Source organism: Diorhabda carinulata, chromosome 10, assembly GCF_026250575.1.
Source record: "Diorhabda carinulata isolate Delta chromosome 10, icDioCari1.1, whole genome shotgun sequence".
Classification (NCBI taxonomy): domain Eukaryota; kingdom Metazoa; phylum Arthropoda; class Insecta; order Coleoptera; family Chrysomelidae; genus Diorhabda; species Diorhabda carinulata.
In genome coordinates this window covers 10,739,833-10,758,473 of record NC_079469.1, presented here as the reverse complement: position 1 = coordinate 10,758,473, position 18,641 = coordinate 10,739,833, and the positions used below count along the sequence as shown (strand labels likewise).

General features: G+C 30.9%; 1 protein-coding gene across 1 annotated transcript in view; it reads left to right on the top strand.

Annotated features, from left to right (window-relative positions):
• The first annotated feature begins 5,537 nt into the window (after positions 1–5,537).
• Positions 5,538–18,641, top strand: part of LOC130898669 (potassium channel subfamily K member 17-like) — a 352,246-nt gene continuing 339,142 nt past the window's right edge. The window contains exon 1 of the mRNA XM_057808114.1: positions 5,538–5,723. The gene's annotated coding sequence lies outside the window, so the exon portion shown is untranslated. The remainder of the gene's footprint in view (positions 5,724–18,641) is intronic.

The window sequence follows — 18,641 nt, the reverse complement described above, 5'->3', positions numbered from 1 at the left end:
TGGTAAAGTTGATTTATCCCAATATCCCATGCGAATCTAATTGAAAAATTCAAAATTTGGAAGCAGTAGAAAATACTCAAAAACTAATTACAATAACTTTAAAACCTAGGTGCTATTTATATTATACACCATAACGGTCTAAATTAAAGTGAAAATTATAAAAAAATTTCAAATAATGGGAAAAGGAAAGTTGGAATGCATACTATCATCCATCAAATTGAATTCAATTCAAAAATCATATCGTTCAAGCTTCAATTATAATTTTTATTCAATCGTTGAGCACTTCGATGCTGGTAATTTATCACTTTCATAAATTTGAAATAGAATCAGCTCCTATTTACCAATATTTGCAATCATTCAATTCGAATCAATAAAATATAGGAATAAACAGAATCAAATGTCCAATAATTACAATAACGATTTCAAATATCCACCGCTTATAATTTTATTAATTATTAATTAATTTTATTATTCGATAAGTTTTCTTTCAATCGAAGTTTAATGATAAAGTTTTCACCGATTGAAAAGTAACTGAACAACTGTAATCTCAGCTTTAACTATACACAAGAGGCACTGTATCGTTAAAATTAAATCTATTGTTGGAGAGATTGTTATGAATATTAATTGAGGGTACGCGTTCCAAACATATTATTTCCAGTTTTAATACAGAGTTACAAGAAACGATGAAAACTTCTGGATCAAATTGTCGAATTCTTTCTAAAATATTTTCTTGAATGATGAGTTCAATGAAATCTTAGGAAACAAATGGATTCTTATGAATATTTACAAAATAAATATGGATTTTTTATGTTTTGAATATTATTGTCAGATATTTTTCACATTAGAAATGGAATTATTTATGGACTAATAATTCCAAAGTTCCAGAGCGTTTCAATCCTTAAAACAGTTATACATGAAATTTGTTGTTTGCTAACAATTTAGTGAATTGAAATCCTGAAATTTGTCCATTTTTATTTCTAAATGTTGATATCTCAACTAACAATGTGTGGACATGAATAATGACAAAATTATTACGCCATTTCGAAGAATGTAAGTTATTCCAGTTCTTGCCAACAACAACTACGCATTATGTACGAGATGTACGCAAGTTTTTAAAACAGTATCTTCCTGGCAGAGGGCTTCCTAGACGAAGATCAACTGAATGTCGCCCCAAGATATTAAGATATTAAGCCTCTATACTTATTCCAATGGAGTTAATGAATGAATGAGTGAAGGGAATTGATGAACCGCCAATGTATAAGAGCCTCAAGAGCAATTTTGAGACGATTAATTTTAATCAATATACTCCACGGAACGGTTACCCCTCACAAATGATTGCAGCCTCAATATCCTACTCATTGACATTCTATCGCGAAAAAGGAAGCATCAGAAGTTAAAATAATTAGTTTGATAGAAAATAAAACAAACTATGCTTACCAAAAAGTTTACTGTGGGAACTAACATTCTCATCAATGGCTTTGAGTCAACTCCTTAAAGTGATCGTAGGAAAACAAATATTTATAAATATAGAATATTTATTGTCCACCTGCATGCAAAGCAAACTTTTCTCATTCATTTAACAGTTAAAATTAACAGAATGATGAAATTACTTGAACATTTTGTTGTAGCAGTAACCATTACTTTGTGTAATAAACTCACTTTTAAATGTATTTTTCTGATGAATTTGAAAAAATGTCATAGCGAATGAATAATTTTGTTCAAATGCTACTTCTCGAAATTTTTGTTCTTAAGTAGTGGTACAGTAAGAATCAGTGAGCAATCTTGATGAAAAGCCTCGCAAGGCACTTGTAAACCAAGTGAAATGGATGATAATATGAATAAGTATTAATTTTAATTCGAGAAGCTCCTTGTATTATAATTATCGGAGATTTTCTCTACTATTTCTTTTTAAATGAATCACTTATACGAGCCGAAATTCACATTAGGCTCTATAGCTGTCATGGAAAGTACTTTTATGTGTTCTTTTAATTAGAAACTCAATTGGAAACTATAAAAATGACACAGTCGTGATATGTTATGGTTTAATTAAACATTTATGTATTTGCAAGCCGTTATGTGGCTATTATTATGGAGGCAGATGATAAAAGAGTCGCAATTGATTTAACGGCTTATTTATTACCATAAAAATATGTTATTCTCCAATTTCGTACCACCCAAAATAATTCACTCAGCGTTCCAAATTATCGCTTACAGAAGAGAGATAGTTCATTTCAAAATATTATTAAAAAATAGGAAATAACTGCCTTGAACATCGTGGAAGTATCTTTTCAATAACGTATAAGAGATATTCAACAGACTTGTGATATCTACCCCTTACTTCAATCTATTTGAAATACAACTTACTTGGTATTTTCAATGATTTTACGAACTTTCGACCGATCCTGTTCGATTATATTGATAGAATCTAAAGTTTGGCGGATCTGCCATTTCTCAGAAATTCTTCATAAACTGTGGTTTTTATAATCTTTTTAAATTTTTTTAAAACCTCTTTCTCTAGAGATGATTCTAATAGAGTCTATGTGTTTATTAGAGATAGAATTAGAGATTTCTACAAAAGCAGATTCTAAACGTGTCTCTGACAGACGTAGAGTCAGTAGATATTCTGATGTCATGTAGAATACATCGGGATAGACAAATAAACCAAACGGTGAACTACCAACTCGTCGTTACGTTCTTAATTGATTTATTTAAATACCTTACAATACACTTAACTAATTTATAAAATTCACTTGCCAGTATCATTTAACTAAATGAAATAATTTACTTATATTCTTCGATTACTTTCTATTTCTGCCTATCTATTACGACTATTCATTATAAACTAACTAAACGTTCTAAAAGTTCTAAAAAATAAAGAAACAAAACAAATGGATAAATAGACCTTCCTAGAAATTCTTGAAAAGAAACAATGTAAATAAACAGCCTGCTATAATAAAAACTCAAACAAACAAACCTCAAACGGATTCTACGGCTCATAAAAAACTATGTCAATGACGCCACGCACCTTCGCCGAATTTTAAAATTCATCACATTTGGACAGTACCGACTCTAGGGCGGAGACGCGTTCGTAACACTATTAACCAGATTGGGAAGATTCCATGCATCACAATATTTATATTTGCCCAACCCCAAGAACTACATAGGTCACTGTTTTAGGAGATTGTCTGTTTCTCTACTCGCCGAAAATTCTCGACAGCCAAAAAAATTTTAATACAGGAAGCCATGAATTTGCCCAGAGTCAAACTTCTGCACTGGAAGAGACAGAGCCCAAATCGACTCTGGTCGATATTTTCGATATTGGGGCGCCCTGAAGCTCAAACTTCGAAACTATAACGTCTCAATATATGAGTAGCAAGGTTACAGTGGAAAAGGAAAAAATACGAAATTTAATAATCAATAATATAAGCAATTGTCAATAAGCTTTTGTCAGATTGTGTAACTTAAGCTGTTAAATTTTGTTACAAATATGTTTATATGTCATTTTCAGAATCAGTTTTATATTTTTGATCTTCTGTCAAATTTTCTATTTGTGGCTTGCGAGGTGCTAGAATTAATCTGACGATATGTAATATATAATTTAGAAAATTATTTTTTTATGTAGATAAAATATTGTGTGATACTCGGAGTACTTTCACGCATCCGTTGCGATAAAAAGCTCTCGCTACGGTCGTGCCTTCCATTTTCGCAAATCATGCGCAGAATGATCACTTTACGCATTTGTGTCATAAATAACTAACTAATTTTTGAAAAGCTTCGATAACTTTCTTTATAGAATGGATGTATTTTGGAAAATCTTTGTTCATCCGTTTGAATAAATCCATTATAACATTATTTAAGGCGACAAAATTATTAAGATTTACTGATACAAAAATTATCTGAAGATGATAATAGATATAGAATGGTATTCTGTGAAACCATAATCATTTTCTCAGCAGGACAGTATCCTCGGATAAAGCCACGTTAAAAAGTCACAATTTTAAATATTGGAGTACTACTGATCCTAGATGAAAGATCCTTTGATAGTTAATGTTTGCGCAGATATCTTGGTACTTTCGTTATTACTACTATTCTTTGTAAATTGTAGCTTGAACGGGCGAAAATACTTAGGTTGAGATTTTCACTGAGCACTGAAAAAGAATGTAGTTAGGGGCAGAACCAATTATTAGGACAACCTACAAGGGCTGAGACAGGCAAAGACTCTTGTAGGAAACTATAACCAGAGTAGATTTGCTGAATGTATCAACCTAACTAGGAACAATCTATGAATACTAAAAGCAGATAATGCGGCTAGCAGGTTTTGTTGCAAAGTGGACAAAACTTCTATTTGGGTGATTCCGTTCTAACTGTGATATTCAATGTCCTGTATTGTTTTTTTGTACTAGTCATTAATTAATAATCAATAATAAAAATTTTGTGTTAATTGAATAATTCTTAAGATATTTAAACATTATTTTTATACAATATAACTTGCCACTTAAAGAAAACTTATACTACATCACTTGAATGTCAGTACCGTGTCATGTCCATTCCTAGAATTTACCGATAAATTATTAATTTTTTTTGTCGTAACAAATGATTTAAACTAATTACCTTATAAATTCTAATGTTTATGATCAAACTGAGGAAAATTGATGCACTTGTTGTTTAATATCTTAAGTTACCATGTCAGTACCGTGTCATGTCCATTCCTAGAATTTACCGATAAATTATTAATTTTTTTTGTCGTAACAAATGATTTAAACTAATTACCTTATAAATTCTAATGTTTATGATCAAACTGAGGAAAATTGATGCACTTGTTGTTTAATATCTTAAGTTACCATGTCAGTACCGTGGATAAATGAGTCAGTACCGTGGAACTCAAAATCCGACATTTGTGTCTTGCTCGTGATACTTTGAAGTTGTAGTAAATTCCTCTTAGAGTTTTATTTTTACAGTAAAATAGATGAATAATATGCATAAAAAAGTTAGAAAAGTTAAATTTTAAAATCTTGAAATTTTGAATACAAAAAATCACAGTTAGAACGGAATCACCCATTTACATTCTCTCGAAGTGTGAAACACTGAGGAACTCCAGAGCAGTACACCTGGGAGCGCTTGAAATAGAAAATGAAGATCTGGGATTAATGGATCAGCTGTAAATACAGGGTTCTCAAGTATCGCAGGAAGAAAGGGGGACACAATAGATTCTTTGGGTCACAGTGTATACGAGGCGCCGAATCTATACATGCCTACATTTAGGTTAAGAAGTCTAGAGTGCATTACTTTATCTTAGTGCTTCTACTAGAAATCACTTGGGTTTTTCCAAGACACATAAATTGAAAGAAGGGTGAAGTAGTTTCGCATCTAACACATATCATTAGATACCTGTAATATTTTCCATAAGCAGGTGCCGAGCATTTTTCCAAAAGATTTCTCTCAAATAAAATGTAACAAGTAATCTGAATATAATCTCAGAATCCTTTGCGCTTGCTCGGCCATTCTTGACTCTTCTACATCCTCACAGGGTTGCTCTCAGTGCGACTCTGACTCTTGTGCTTTCCGGCTCGATTTTTCGGCAGTTTCTATACGATCCGACGAACTTTTCCGAAGTTGTTTGAACTTAATAGAAAAGTGGATATTTGGATGAAATTTATTGTTTTTTGTGAAGTTTTGTGGTTTACTAGACTTAGTGAATTGATAATATCAAGTTCACGAAAATTGTGAGTATAACTGAAGTCACAGATATATAGCATAAAAAAATATATTTTAAACTAATAGAACTAAAGTTAGATATTACGATAATTTTATTGTAATATTCCGCCAAATTATAATGTGTTATTTTCTAAAATATCATCAAAGTATATGATTAAAAAAATTTTGGATTGATTATTTATTCCTTGAAATTTTACGACTATTCACTTATCTTTCCAATTAACTATTTGATGGTAATTATTTCATTTATAATGAAATTTGAGCTCTAATCACTACTTTCATTATTTATATATTAATTTGAATCCAAAAGAGACAAAAATGTGTTTTTCATTTATCCATTTCCTGATTTTCATTTATTCATTTTCACATTTTCGTGTCCATATGATTTTCCAACAACAAAATTGAATGGATATCCACGATTACTTTGCTGCTGAGTAAATTGAATCCTGAATTTTCTTTAAAATGGTATTTAATATTTTTATTTTGTAGAGAATTATGTTTTTAGTAAATTGCATTGGTAATGGTGAAATGAAGAGTAATTACAAATCCTTTTTGTGGTAATGCCTGAATTTGATAGTCTGCCGGATAAATACGAATATCCAACAATATAGTGATGACTTTAAATAACATTTTATTCTCCATGATAATATTATGTCTGTACCATTGTGCATTTTAGATATCGCTAAAATGAGGATGGATTGAATTTACGGTTGAAAACAAACTATATGCTATGCTATAACATGATGCTGAATAACATAGATTAGTATGTATTTAGAATGACCCTATTTAAATAGGAATATGACCAGAAAAAAACTTTAGGACGTAAGAGGTTTTTCGTCATATAAAAACAAGTAAAAAGTCTTCACACTCTCGGCGTGAGAGACAATAGCCGTTTTTTTACCGTTAGCAATCAGTAAATATTAACAAAAATTTTAATTTATATAACGAAATTCCATGTGAAATGAAACAAAAAAAAAATATCAATTCTATTTATTTAATAGCTTGGTCCTCATTATTTCTTGACAATTCTCATAATAATTAGTTTAAGAAATGGAAAATATGATTCATATATGTGTTTTTAATTTTTGTAACCATTTAGTTTTGCAAAGACTCAATAAATTGTTGTGTTTGTGTCTGTTTTAACATTTCTTGTATGGGAGAAACTAGATTAGTTCATTAAATTTTTTCCTAATAATTCCCAAAATTGCATTCCTTTCGGCACTTCTATAGTTATACAGGAATTAAATGCAAAATCTGCTACAGACAGACGGATGGATGGAGAAATGGCAATTAATTGTAATTTTTGATAACTCATGCGTAAAAAATCACTTACAGGACAATATTTTTTTTAAACGGGCATTGTTGTACCATAAACTTCATATTATTCAGTTTACATTTTTATAACAAATACTCTTCATTAACTAATTTTAAAAACTCTTTAAACAATCGTTTATTTTTGGCTTACAAATATAAACATTATTTTTGAATGGTTATATTAAACGTACATCAGCATTACTTATCTGTAAGCACGGTATTTCAAAATTATTCGTTGACGAGAGATTTTTTGTATTGCTTACATTATAATGAGTTTGAGATGAGCAAGAATATGATGTCAGCACCTCCGTTAGCTAGCAAAGTCGCCGAAGTACGTCTAAATCAATGCCCTGGGTTTGGCAATCTCAAAAATGTAGCTATTTTGGAGGGAGAATTACCGACAGTATGTATGCTTTTTGCCCCATTAATAATAAATGATCTTGATTTGTTTCTTTTGGTGTTTGAAATTTCAATCAGAAGCATAGTTTGTTTGTCTTCAATGTCGTCAATTAATATATTAGTGACTTCTTCGTGTCGACATGCACCAGTATAACCAATAATCAACAAACTTCTACTGAAAATTTATCGATATCCCCTTTATTAAGTACTCTAGACTTGTTTGCTTTAAACTCTACGAATTTTTTCTTCATAAACGCTGCTAATTTTATGCTTATGTCGATATTTCTTCTGGTACGTAGCATGGCCTTCAGCATCGAATATAAACTTAACAACGGAGAAGATTTCAGCGTTTCTGATTTTTCTGACAAATACGCCAATAACACCTCCTCACAAATACTTCTTACCTTCTTTTCCAGGCACCACTTTTCAAAAATTTGGTATGTTTACTCATATAGTGTCCGGGACTTCGCCGGTAATAAATCAAACGTTGCTTGGGGGGCCGCCTTAACAATTCCATCTTCCATTAATTCACAATCAAATGCATCATTTTGAATATCCATTTTATAATAAATGTCACGTTTCCAATTAAACGTCAAATTATGTCAAGTTATTTTATAGTTTTAAATAATACAAAACTCGGTTACTATAGAAACCAATTGACCACTTTTTCTTATTGAATAAAACCAAACATGAGATCAAATTCATGGAGAGAATCAACCTGTTTAAATTATTATATATGAAAAATCGAAACTGGAAATACTATTTGTGGGTACAAGCATTTTCAAAAAACTGAACACGTAAGTGTTTTGTCACGAAAAAGTATTTCTAAAATATATAATAATACAATAACGGAAAAATCTCAAAACTTTCTGAATAAATTATATTAATTTCAACAAGTTGAATTAATATACACTCATTTAAAGATGTTTGCAACAATTCTTATTTTATATAAATGCTTTAAAATGTTTACGAAATATGATCTTTTGCGTTTAAATTTTTCCCTTAGAAAATTATGAATGAATATTCAAAAAAAAAAGGATAAACATATACTACAAAAATAAAAAAGAAATGCGATAACATTTTTTCTTGTAGTATCGAAGATTTTCCATGAGTTTTTCAAAGATTCATGGTAAAAAACCAAATTCATTTGTCTACTGAGTAAAAAATTTCTCTAACTACTTTCTAAACCAAAACTCAAACCTCAATTACACCATTTCATCTACTACCATCTTGTAACGGAGCTATTTCCAACAAGATTAGTTTTAGAAGTATCAAATTTCCAAGTATCTTATTCAGTATAATTTTGTGTATAATTTCATATTTTAATCTTCCAAAAACGACAAGAAAATATGAAATCAGGAATTGTAAAGTAAATAATTTCATCGATATTGAATAATTCTATTCCGCTAAGCTTAAAATATTATTTAGAAAACAGTTAACTCAAGTATACTTTTCTTAATGTTATACCCTTATTTTGATAGATTATATTTAGATAACGGTTTCAATATTTAAACGATTTCCACCGTCTTCCACTCTATCAATGTTTTTCAATACCTTTTTTTGACAGGAGATTACGTCTGTCTACATATTTCCATTTTTGCTCTACATAGTCGAAGAAATCATCAACGATGTTTGATCGAAATTTATATATTGTGAATTTACAATTCAAACTCTCAATAGGAATACTTGAAATGAAATGAGAAGCTATCTTTTTCGCGAGAGAGCTATTTCTCTAAAGATCTCTCATGATCTGAAACTCGAAATAAAAGTAATTGATATGTATTGACTTTAGATGATAAGCTTTTCGTAATTTTAACAATAACAAATGAAAGAATGATCAAAATTGTAAGGGACATTGAGATATTATGGAATTATATTGATCTTTTACCAAAACCTACCGGAAACTCACCTTCCGTTAATAATGAAAATTCTCACGTCATTTCTTGTTTTCAGCTGAAAAATGTTTGATATTAGGTGTCAAAACGCATTTGATATTGGTGACGTTTGAAAAAGGTAGCGTTATTAACTAGTGAATGTGGGATAGAGAATTTTCCAATTATGGAAGATAACCGTGAATTTCGTAGAAAAGCGAACAGCTGTTTCAATGTTACATACGCATTGTGATATCGGCTAACAGATAATCAGGTCATTTGATTGAAAATGAAAATAATGAGTTTGAAATGGAGGTATTATTATGTGTTTCTGAAATCTTCGAAGAATTTGATAATTTTGAAAAGATTGCTAGATGTCTTTGTGGATATGGTTTCTACTTATATAGATGTACCAATTATTTTAATTGAAATATACAACCTTCTTAGAACACTATTCTAACTCTTGTCTATATATTTAAAAATTTTTTACAATTACCTTAATATTGAAGTTTACTTGTTTACCGCTTTTATAAATCTACACATTATAAATTGGTCCCCGCAATTTCCACGGAAAATATCATGAGTAGAATTTCTTATGTTGATTTTCTTTTAATTAAACACACATAAATGCATTTAGGATATTACAATCTAGTCAATAATGACCACTAAACAATTTAGCTCTAATTCAATCAAATACCTGATATTTGAATATCTGCATCCGAGCAAAATAAACGAGATCAAGAATTCCAGATTCCAGATTAAGAATTCACTGATTTCTATTCAGTGGACATCAAAAAATCACTTCAGACAACTCTTCAGGCAACTCTGAACTACTAAAGTTGCGTTATCTGCAATATTATATTGTGCCAACAAGATGATAATTAGATATAAAAGAAATAAATAATGATATTTCTAAGATGTTCAAGATTCTGAAAGCCTGGGTAGCGTACCAAGCATTTTTCAAGCACAAATTTATGCAAATACAAAATGTGTTCAGTTAAATCTAGAAGTCAAGCGGCTTAAGGCTCCAATATCATAGAATAAAAATTCGTTTGAGATTGCCTAGAAAAATTGAATTACCCTACAATGGATTCCGAGACACATCAGAGTGAAGGGAAATGAAATAGCCTATAAGCTCGCTAAATCGGGGGAAGAAAAGCCCTTCATGGGACCTATAATCTGCTGAATGTATCAACCTAAGTAAAATGAATCTACGAATATTAACAGGAGTTCTATTGAACCTAAAGTGTGTCATTTGAAATTACCAGATGGGTCACTTGTTGACCTACGGGTCATAGTTTTCCGATTCCTGCTCTAAACTGTTTCTATTCCCTTTCCATAAAATTTTTGATCATTTGCAGTAGAATAATATGTTTTTGGTCGTGAAGTTTCCTGAGATATTCCTATAATATTCGAAGACCAAGATTGGTATAGCCAGCTATAGAAGATTATTTTGAGATTAAGTATATTCATCATCATATCCATTATTCGTCGTATATGACCTTATATTTGGTTGATTTCTCCAAAGAATACAAGTTTTTAAATATCCTATATATTTGCCAAATAACTAAGTAGATGCTTTACATATTTCAGTTTTGGGAAAATTGACAAATTACATAAAATTTTTCACCAATACATTTCAGTCTCTTGGCATTCAATTGCTTATCTCTCTTAATTTGTAAAACCAAAGTAATCATTACCTGAATAACATTCTCTTAAAAACATTGTTAGGTGAGTGATAAAGTAAACAGAGAACGTCTTTCCCTACACAAACAGAAATAAAACAACTCGAGTAATTCAATTCTGAAGTCTGTTCCTTTTCAAAGGTTTCCCGACAATAAATTTGGTGCTATTGCAGCGGAAATTCCAAATTCTCTTCTAACAAAAGCGAACTAACACACAGTTGATCACAGACGTAGCATTGGAGGTTCAAGGAATCTCGAAATTCCGAACGTAGAATAAGATCTGTCCAATCATTGGAGAGATTTATAGCTTCCTCTCAGAAATATTGTTCATGCCATGAACAAAGTCTTAATGGAAAGTATACTTGATAAAACTCAATTATTGTGGGGTCCATAAAAATGTTTTTTTTTTCCATCTGCATAAAGGGAAATATGAAATGAATCAAGATAATATGCAAAACTTCAACAACAGTCTGACTGTTCAGTGGTAATTATTAGAATAGAGATAATGGAGTTCTGAGTCTTTTAAATTCTATAAATATCAGTTTTTTCTAAGCATGGCACTTATACCACATCACAGTGATTAAAATGTGAAAGCAGCAAAGAATCAAACAGCATTTTCTTCATGTCAATATTTAAATACTTACATACATAGACTAATTCTAGTGAAGTATATGCTTCAGTTAGTTTTTCACTTATAGGTTTTTCAAATCGTAATTTGGTGTCGATTATCCAACCCAAATATTCACCTCATTCACTAAAAGTAAGTATATTAATCTCAAGTGAAAATTTTAATTATGATAGATATTGCCACATTTTAGAAGAAGACAAACCACCAGCGTTACATACTTTGAGAAACTGAGAGGCACTTGATAACAGCAAGATGGAACAATTCGTCATAACTATGATAATGTTACTTAACAACGATTTCTTGACGACAGGTGGTTTGTCAATCAGGGTCCGTTTCGTTGGTCACCTCGCTATCCTCTCCTAAAAATCAGGTTACTACAAAGTAAATTATGATGCAAAAAGTCGTACACGCTTTTGATTTTCTAGGAGTTGACCATATTTCCAGAAATACACCTAATTCAATGAAAAAATATTTGGAAGAAGTAGTCCTTAATACAAAGTACCTAGTCAACGTTTTTTATTTGTATTTTACTTCCCCGACTGGAGACCTTTTTTAGGAACAGGGGTATTCGGCATCAGTTGAAGTATAGAAATAACTGATACTTGGATGGGGTGAATAATTAATATTGAATTGGATCAGCATTTTAACGAACGAAGGTAGAAGAGAATAAAAGAAGAGGTTGTGAAACCGCTGGAAATACCTTATGAATTAAAGTGATAAAAATTGAACAAACTTATCCCGGACACCATTTTTAGCAAATAATGAGTTTATTAGAAAAAACAGCAAACTTGATCAATATATGAAATGTTGAACACTTCCACAAAATGCCAATCCTTTCATGCTTTTGGTTACTTTCTAGTTTTAATAAAATATCGCCTAAAATATTGGCCAGTAGTTTAATAATTAGTTGTTCTGACGTTTCTAACATAATGAGATATATAAAAATTGATTGGACTCAACTATAGGGAATACTGATACCAATAGAAATGGGTGAAAATATACACCAGAAAATACGAGATGCTCAATTTAATTAAGCAACTTATGATTGAGTTAATTGATGCATATTGGCAGCTGCATTTAAAACACCCTGTAAGTAATCTCGGAGTTATGGTCGTCGAGGTCGTTAGTCTAATTTATCACCAATACGATATATCCTTATTATTAATTATAATAAATTTGATGAGAATCACTTCAGACTCCATTGTTGTAACATTAAAATGTGTGTAAAATAAAATTTTACATGCATTTTGATTCTTATAACTTCAAAAATATAAATTGGCGGTCAGTAAGTTCAGTTATAAGAAAAATCTATGTAACAAGAGAGAAGAAAATAGAATTATATAGAAGAAAAGAAGAATTGAATATAACAACAATTCGGTAAGCTGCTCATTTCTTTCAATTTATGTCATTCTCCTCAGCTATTGCATTATCTATTAAAGAGAATCATGTGAATTGTTATAATATAAGTAATACAGAAAACAATATATCTTTTGATCTAGATGAGGAATTCAGTAATTTATCTATTGAAAAATCGATTAGTAGTTTTTTCATATCGAATACAAGTGATATAAGTAATTTAACAATTTAAATTCCGAAATTTGATACTAAACTTTTGGATATTATTACAAAATTCGATGGAAATCTTTTGGAACTATCTTCTCCTATAAATATTAGTGATATTTTAATAAATACGATTCTGTTAATTCTTCTTGTGTTCAAAACATCATAAGTCTTATTCCTGGAATGTATTCAAAATTAGTAGGTGATGCAAAAGAAGTAAACAGTGTTTGTATCGTTAAAAGCTGGAAATTTGTTTAAGAATCACTTGCACATTTTGGCCAATTATGACGGGGTAATACCGAAAATCTTTTACATTTTTATATCAGGGTTAATTCAAATTTAAGCTCATTGCATAATTATGTCGATCTTCACGAAAATGGAGACACCGTTAGAATAAAAAAAAAACGTTTTACGATACTCATGCTCTGAAAATGTTTTTGTGTGGTTTAAAAGAACCATTATGTTCCACTATTCGTGCTATGGAACCTAATAGCCGATGCCAGACAAGAAATATATTCAGAAAATCTCTTATTCAGTGCCTATCCAGACGAACTCATAGAAGAACTAAATAATAGCTACTATATCGATATTTCCCAGTGCCAACGAAGATACAACTGAATTGCAAAGATAGTGACACCGCAATTTTACATGGCACGTACGTTTTTATTATTCCACTCAACTACCAAATTGAAACTTTATCTGTGTCATATTCGAACAAAAAAAGTACAATTACAGAACACGCTCTAGCATAGAAAGAGATTGCCGAAACCTCTTTTCCAATTATTAATTTTCAAAAATTGAAAATAGAAAAAGTTCACCTGGATAAACTTTCAAGAAAAGAATAAAAATTCTTTAGAAGAAATTCGAACCCACCGGAACATCTCTCTATATGGCCTTATTAGTATCACTGTAATAATCTTGATATTTTGCTGTATGTACATACAAGTATTTAAGAAGAAACACTTGATATTGAGTATGTGTAGAAGAAAGGAAACTTTTAAGAGTCCCGACAACACTCAAGTTCATCCACCGCCCTTGAGCAATACGATATTTCTTTTTTGTTAACTATAATAAATTTGATGAGAATGTCTTCAGACTTCATTGTAGTAACATTAAAATCTGTGTAAAATAACTTGAACAAAATTTTTAAAAATAGATTTGTGATTTCAAAAATATATAATGTCCATAAGTTGTATTCATAAAATGGAGACGCAAGCGTTTGTTGTTTATTTTCATTACTCTAGATTTTTATCATAATTTGAATCAAAATTACGTCATACTCTATCTACAACAAAACTGAAACAACGATATTAATCTATGAAGATTTGAAGCATGTTGTGATTTAAATAGAGGATTAAGACATATAGAGAATCACCTTAAGCTCTGAAAAGAAGGTCATATCAATGCTTTTTCTGGTCACCATCCTCAACATATGTCCGTACCAGATCAGTTGCTTAGTCTGTATTCTCTCTAAAGTCGTGTAAACTCGAACTGTTCTTTGGCGTAAGTATATCATCACATGCTGTTCTAGATATCCGGCACGATCTTTTTATGTTGTCTATTTCCACAGCCTCTATATTTTCCTTCCCTCTATCTGTTGATAGTTTTATACAAAATGAGTAATATGCTATATCTCCCTTGATATGGATTAATAGAGAATAAAAATTGTATAAATAAGTTCAGCTGAAGATGCTACACGACTATTGAATTAACATAAACATTCATTTAAGCTAATTTATAACAATCTTCAAAAAAATTAAACTGCAGTTTTAAACGATGTATCGGAGATAGAAGCTTGATAACATTTCAAACTTGAAAAGAACTCCCACAGTGTCTTGAAACAAAAGCATTCAACCATTTATATCCGTGGTCTTTGTCCACGGTTTGCTAACATGGAAATTTATATAAGCAAATACGGTTCGAAGATTCTCAAAGCACCGAGATAAATGGGGAGACGAATTCGATGTATAACATTCAAAGACACGAAAAAATAATAAGTTGACTTTAAACGTTATCAAAATAACTGACGTTGGACCAAAGCAAGATGACAGAAAATGAAATCTAAAAATAATTAAAAAAAATTATGTTGTCTGAATCTTAGTTTACGGCAATACCAGGTGTGTTAAGAAAATGAGGTGAACCATTTTATAGTAATCAAAGTGCTTAGACAACTTAGAATTTAGATGAATCCATGTAAATTTTGAATATGATTTTTTCAAAATGTTTCTGATATATCCATCCCAATGTCAACAATAGTATCAAAATATTATCTGTATGTATATTTCTTATTTTTGAGGAGATTGGTGTATAACAAGATGTTGTGTTTCACTGGTGTAGCTACTAATATGGCTTGATGGAGAGGCACGAGTTGATTTAACTAAGCATATTTCTGCTTATACCCGAAACTAAAGAAATATTATATAGATGAAGCAAGTCATCAATGTTCTGAAGGCATTCGAAGAGATGAATTGATTCAAGTTTTTAGAATAGACTAGCTTTAGTTACAAAAGTGCATTGATGTAGGAGGCGATAACTTTGAACATCATAAAAATCATTTTCAGTGAAATATAAAAACAGAGATTTGATTCAATTGTGTTTATGTAGGTATTGGGTTATCATATACACCGCGGCCCTTCCCCCTTTCTTGCAAATATACTGAGGCACCCAATCTTTACAGATGATCTTTTAATCCCACTCCTCTTAGAAAGCTAGCAGAGACATCCGTCTACTGTTTCATACACTCCAGGAGTTCCGTATTGTTTCATACTTCGAGAGAATGTGGATAGAGGTTTCGTTAGTATTTGTAGATTGTTCTTACTTGGACTGATACATCCATCAGATCTCTTCTGGTTATAGTTTTCCAGGAGAGTCTTTGCCTGTCTCAGTCCCTGTAGGTTATACTAGTAACCTTTTTACTATAGGTGATACAGAAGGCTTCAGGTCTTATGAAGGACATGTCTGCCCTCACAAGCATGTCAACTATTTCATATTCCTTCACCATGTGTGTTCCAAAATCAATAGCATAGTAACTTTATTTTTCTATTGTATAAATTTCTGCTTGAAAAATACTTGATGTGTTACCCAGGCTTTTGGAGTGTTTGGTTCTGGGCCCTTATACTCCTGATCCAGTTAAGCCTGCTGCTTTAGGCTGACCATTACCATTCAATGGCATTTATATTCATTTTTCGTTTCAATTACACATACTTCTTCAGCTTATTATTGGGTTTGATCAAATTTTAAGGTTTTTCTTTGGTGATTCCGTCTCTGAACATTCTGAGTGATGTTCTCCTCCACCCTTTCCAGTAATATATGGGGAGGTGTGAGATTCAAATCACTACTTGTGCAGCTGTTGAACACGATATCATGGCCCTGAGTCAGTCTAGTATCCCCAACCGTTGCCCTACATGTGATGATTGGTGTCACAATTGATGTGTACATTACAGTAAGATCTTTGGGTTAAGACTCCAATTTCTCCCTTTGGTGGCTTGAGGTCGAATTTTTTATTCTTATTGGATATTCCTAGATAATCAAAACTTATGTAATTTATCATCTTTCAGCGAAAGGTACTGGTAAAATTATATTGGAGGAAAAAAACCTTCTGAATTTGAACGCATGAAATAGAACAGTCCTGTATAAACCGTTCAAGGAATCAAAAAATTGAACGCCTCATTTACGAGCCTACTTTATTTATGTCGCTAGGAAAAGTTGACCCAACTCTGAATTCTGAGAAAAGTTTGAGCAACTTCTGTAGCTGACATGATGGTAAACACAACTCCGAACTTCTGAGTTTTCGATTGAACGTTTGATAGTTACTTCTTTTACCTCATCTAAATTTATATTTACATCGAGTCTAAATCTAAACTATTCAGTTTCAAAGTATAACAAGGATAACAAGATAGAGCTAATTCAAAAGTTTGTAGCTATCATTCGTAAGAAAGCACAGCTGAAGGTTGAAAATTTGAGCACTAAATTTGGGTTTTATTGTATTTGATAAGTGATACAACTTATTGTAATAATATTGTAATTTCTTAGACAAATACAAACATCAATCACCCGGTCATATTGATTAGACTGAATGGGTTTCAAAAAGACGTTCCAATTAATGAATTACAACACTCAGACTTCTATTCCAAAATTATATCGATTCATCACTTTCCTTAAGCTCGCCGGCTTACTAAATTACTGTAACGTTTTTTGTATTATTCACACTCTCTCTATTCGTGGGGTGAATTAATAAACACTGTCTCTTATATATAATAATTTACTTATAAATATCACTTTCCTGCGATTACTATTACCAATTAATTCTTTTCACTAATATTCACTTAAAACTAATACCTATATACATATCTCAAAAGAATTCTCTAGAGTTAGAACAAAAAGAAACAAAACAAATGAATAAATAGACCTTACTGGAAATTATTTACAAGAAACAATGTAAATAAACCGCTTGCTATAAAAAATTGTTCACACTCAAACATCGAATGAATTCCGCCAATTGCACCTCCACTGAATTTTAAAACTCCATTATAGCAGAACAGGGCCGGCCTACGGAACCATTTCGCGAACTTGTTCGTAATATAACGAATTTATTCCTTCCAATTGCAACATGGCATAGTAAAAACATTGGAACAGTGATAAGTGAACTTAAAAGTATGAATAAATAAAATATACATAAACATGAAATATTAGTGAATAATTTAGCGTTTGTCATACTAAGTATGTAGTTGTATAATTAGTTTACGTGTGTATTAATTTATCGCACCCGTTTTGTGATTGAAAACTATTAGCATGAATTAGAACATTACTTTATATATAATTTAACTACCCCAAACTTTGTATTCAAACAATAATTTTCAACATTAATTTAGTGCCTTCTTTTCTCGCTCACATTACTCAAATTTTTCATTTTTTTATTATCTCTCTTGATGAAATATTATAGTTTGATGCATTAGCAGAGTTATTACCCCTTAATTAAAAAAATCCATTCAAGATTTTCAAAGTATTTGAATTATAGCCGTATAGTATTATATTTCAGACCATCTAGTCCATAACTTTATTTATGAGAACTATTCTATTCCACTCCTATTATCGTGCGGCTATGCTATTTGTTCAACTCGAAAATAGTTACTGGTTAGTGGGGTTTCCGTTTCGACATCAAGCAAACTAATGAGAGGAAAAGAGCTTGTAAACACGCCAGATAATGTATCTGTTCTCAAAGTTACGAATGTTTGTTAAAAATTAGAGAAAAACTTTTCTCACAGAGAAACTGTTCTAAATGGAAGTAAAGAACATTAAGACGAAAAATTACAGGGTGCGGAACGATTCTACGAGCTATAAAGTTGCCTAACAATATGTTTTCAGTTCATACATTTTCATAAAGTGTGCTAATAAAGTAGCGTTATTGAAACAAAAATCAATTCCAATTGATGATATTTGATAGTATCTAACATTCTTATGAAAAGCTAC